The 4,504-nt window shown below is 31.6% G+C and overlaps 1 non-coding gene across 1 annotated transcript; it reads left to right on the forward strand.

Annotated features, from left to right (window-relative positions):
* Positions 1-1,157: 1,157 nt before the first annotated feature.
* Positions 1,158-1,264, forward strand: LOC141589068 (small nucleolar RNA R71). The gene has a single exon (XR_012520022.1). It is a non-coding gene; the product is annotated as a small nucleolar RNA R71 (small nucleolar RNA).
* The last annotated feature ends 3,240 nt before the right edge of the window (positions 1,265-4,504 follow it).

Below are 4,504 nucleotides of genomic sequence, written 5' to 3' on the forward strand. Positions count from 1 at the left end.
GCACGTGATTGATTAATTCCGTGAAAGGAATTGAGAATTTCAAATTCTTCACAATTTCCATAAATTTTCCAAGTTGGTCATCAAATTTGGGCTTGGCTTGACGACTTGGAAAAGGAAGTCTAATCACAATGGGCTCCTTCTCCTTGACCTTGTCTTCATTTTTCTTTGAAATTTCTTCTTTTGATGGTTCTCCATCCATGGAGTTTTGCACAATTTCTTCTTTGTCACTAGCTTCCACAACTTCATCCTCAACTTGCTTCTTCGGTGCTTCATACCTTGTACCACTTCTCAAGTGAATGGCACTAACCGTTTCATGTCTTGGGGTATTACTTTGAGGTGGTAATTGCCCCTTTTGTCTTTGTGAGCTTGAAGATGCTAGTTGAGTCAATTGGGTTTCCAACATTTTTGTGTGAGCTAGGATGTTGTTGATGGTGATTTCCTTTGCTTGATTATCTTTTTGCATTTGAGTGAAAAATTCTTATTGATTCTTTTGTATTTGGAGGACCGCTTTTTGAACATCAAAACCTTGGTCATTTTGTTGATTGTATGGAGTTTGATTTTGGTAACCTTGGTTTTGGTTGTAAAAGGGTATTTGATTTTGGTTTCTCATGGGAGGTGGGGTGTATGTTGTTTGAGAGTTTTGAACATTTTGGCTTTTGTATGAGAGATTTGGATGGAATTTGGTGTTTTCATTGTAATAGATGGAATAAGGGGTACCACTCTTGTATGCTTGGAAAGCATTCACTTGTTCATTTATTCCCCTACATTCACATTGGCCATGTCCCAAAGTTCCACAATTCTCACATATCCCACTTGGGATTGATGAAGATGCCGTCATGGCATTAACATGATGCTTTGGTGATTTTGAGGCTTCTTCAAGTCTAGCCATAGCCTTTTCAAACTTCAAATTGATTGTGTCAATATGAGCACTAAGGTGAGCACCCAATTGAGTAATGGAGTTCACTTCATGCTTTCCTCCTCTAGTAGCCTTTCGAGGTCTACTATATTGTGAGTTATGGACCGCCATTTCCTCAATCTTGTTCCAAGTTTGATTGTCATCAACTTCGGTGAATATTCCATTTGATCCCATGTTGAGAATGTTCCTTGAATCTTCATATAGACCGTTCCAAAATTGTTGTACCAAGAACCACTCGCTAAGTCCATGGTGAGGACATGAGCTACAAATTCCCTTGAACCGCTCCCAAGCTTCATACAAAGATTCTTCATCCCTTTGCTTAAAACCCGTAATTTGAGCCCTTAGCATGTTAGTCTTTTCCGGTGGATAGTGTTGGGAAATGTGTCCTCAACAATAGTGCGATCACATGATTTAAATATCATTATTAAATCTCATGCCAAGAATACGGAAGGGATGATACATTACATATATAGTCAACTGGTCCACACATATCGGTAATGATTGGCTGGCTAGAGTTTGACATTACTTGTCGTGTGGCGGTGGTGATCAATTGATCCCTTGAGGTCACACCTAAAGGACGATTCCCTTAATTGAAAAGGTTAATTAGTTGTATACCGTCTGATTAATTAATTCCTTAAAATTGAACAATTCAATTTGTGAGAAAGAGAATATTGATATCTTATTGTAATGGGATTAAATAAGATTTATTTTAGTAATAAAATGCTTTGTTGCTAAAATTATTTATTGTTTGAGAAACAATAAAGATAAGAATGAATGGTTAATTATAATTACAAGAAGTTGTGAATTATAACTATATGACCCATTTTATTTATATGTGATCAAGTATCACTAGTCAATTTGTTGTATGTAATTTAATTAATTCATGAAATGATATTTATGTGATAAATATGCATTAAATTAATTAATAACATGTTTCTCATAACATGTGACATATTGTGTGACAAGTAACAAATTGACAAAATAAAATGGTAGTCCATTTTACATATGGACCGAAATATTGTAGGTAGTGGAGGATGATGGGTGTATTATTTTAATGCCTAAAATTATTATAATCATACCTATTATTACATAGCCTTACACCTACAATATTGATAAGACAAAAAGGTAAAAAGCAAAGACCATGCATTGGTCTTTTAGGACTCCTCCAACCGGTTTTTAGAGAGTTAGTAGAGAATTTTTATTCTCTAATTTTACCATCATTCATTCTAATTTTTCACATGCAAAATGTTCATGTATAATTTCCTCTCTTCTCTCTCTTCCATCTTCATAAAAAAGGATGAGATTTTAATCTAAATTGTTCAAAAGATTACTAAAATTATCAAAGTAATATATGAGTATTAGTAATCAAATTTAAGGTAAACCACAATATAAACATCTAGTACATGTTAGTTTGTGGGATTAAGGGATAGTTTTGGGTGAAACTAATTGGAGGGCTTCTAATTTGAAGTCAAGAATGTTCATCCATTAATGGAAAGCTCAAGAACTAACAAGAAGGAGATCTTGTTAGTGCCCAATATGACCGAAATTATTATGGTGAGAAAATGTTTTCTTATCTTCTTTTATTAATGTTTGCATGCATAAAATCCATATTTAATTTTATGACAAATTAAATCATAACATATATGAATATGTTAGTATATAGATCTACATTTCCTTCAATCAGTATCAAGAGCCACGGTTGTTTGCATGCAAATCGGTTAAAAGTTTTTCCGAGTTATAAGAATAACAAATAAAACTTGTATAATTTGTGTTATTATGATATATCACGAAATTAATCCATGCATGTTAATATTTCTGGTCCTAAAATGTTTTAGGGTATTTTGGTTAATTTTACGGATTTTTATTGTTCATATAATTCAATAATGGCATTTAAATATGATTTTATGAGTAAAAATGTCATTTTTGGTCTAAAATTAGCTATACTTCGAATTTTTCATTGATTTTTGGATATGTTGTCACATATATTATTTTGAGATAACCTGTAAATTTTCATAATTTTTGGACTTGTTATGCTCAAAAAACTGAATTTTTCATTATTAAATTCGGATTTACGTGAAAAATAGGTTAATATGAGTTAAATTTCGAATCTGGTCATAGAAAATTAATATGTTGTCACATGCAATTTTACAAGATGTGTGTAAAATAATTGGCTATAAAGAAGTCTTTTTGCATGATTTATGGATTTTTGAAGAAAAATAGCATAAATAGTGACATTATTAGTGTAAAATTAATAAAACATAATCTATGACTTAGGAAAAACGTCTAATGTTGCTTTTTATTATAATTTTCAGATCTAAAATTGAAAAGTTAATGAATGTAATTTTTCCATGTTTTTATGATTATTTTATTAAAAACCGATAAACCGCAACATTGTTTTTCCGGAAAAATTTCGAAATTTTTAACCTAAGATTTTGAACATTATGAGTGTCATGGTATTTTTCCAGAAGGTTCATGAGTTTAAATTTCAAATTTCAAATTTATTTGAAATTTTGTGATTTATTTGAAGTTTATAGCTTATTATTGTAATTTTTGGTCCATTTATGAACAATTTTTTTAAAATATGGGTTAATTATGGTCAAATTATTAGTGAAGACTAAATTTTGAGTCCTAAGAGGTTAGGGTAATTAACTTATGCATAAATATGAGTTTATGTATTTTTGTGATTATAAAAATGTTGAAATCACGCAAATCCGTAAAAACCGAGTAATATACGATATTGGCTAATTAAAGGCGATTTAGCATAAAATTGGGCATGTTCATACATATTATAATGCTTCATTTTCTTTATGATTGTCATAATTTTAATTTATGTAATTTTGAATTATGTAATTCTACTTAGTATGGCCTTAGATTTTAATTGGTATTTCCCAAAATGTATGGAAATATCGATCCGGTTGTAATTTAATTGTGATCTCGTATCACCGTTTTGTAATTTAAATAGATTTATTTTATTTTAGTTACAAATGTATAATAGGAAATTATGTAATTTATTATGTAATTTTATTCATTCCGGAGTTCCCAAAGACGGATTTCTTCAAGAATGGCGATACATAAAGACGGTGTTACCTCGAGATGCGTGCCACAACCGAATTTCAAGGGACCAATGGAGTTGGTTTCCGAATATGTAATAGTTAAATAGTTTTTCTATTTTAGGAAAGGCCATACTAGGATTTATTTATCTTTATGCTTGCATTTTATTTTATGTCACATGCATCGCTAAATCGCCATAACTAAAACATGCATCCTTATTTTATCGAGTTTATCGACCGTGTCAATTAAAATTATCGTAGTTCACCGCTTTAGTTCACTTAAAACGTGATAGATAATAAATTGACATGACCTCTCGCTAAAACAATTAATTGAGACATAGCCTTACCAAATAGTAGAAACCATGGAAACCTATTTCGTGAGGGAGTGCACTCGGCCCTACCGGGGTACAAACCTTGTTACGTAGGGGAAGTGGGTGATAAATGTCAAATCCACCGAATTCATGTTGATGAGGGTTTCATCGGTCATACCGTGCCCAAGTTGATGTGGATTTGGATCATGGACACATTTATTCGAAAT

Source organism: Silene latifolia, chromosome 6 (assembly GCF_048544455.1).
Source record: "Silene latifolia isolate original U9 population chromosome 6, ASM4854445v1, whole genome shotgun sequence".
NCBI classification, from domain to species: Eukaryota; Viridiplantae; Streptophyta; class Magnoliopsida; order Caryophyllales; family Caryophyllaceae; genus Silene; species Silene latifolia.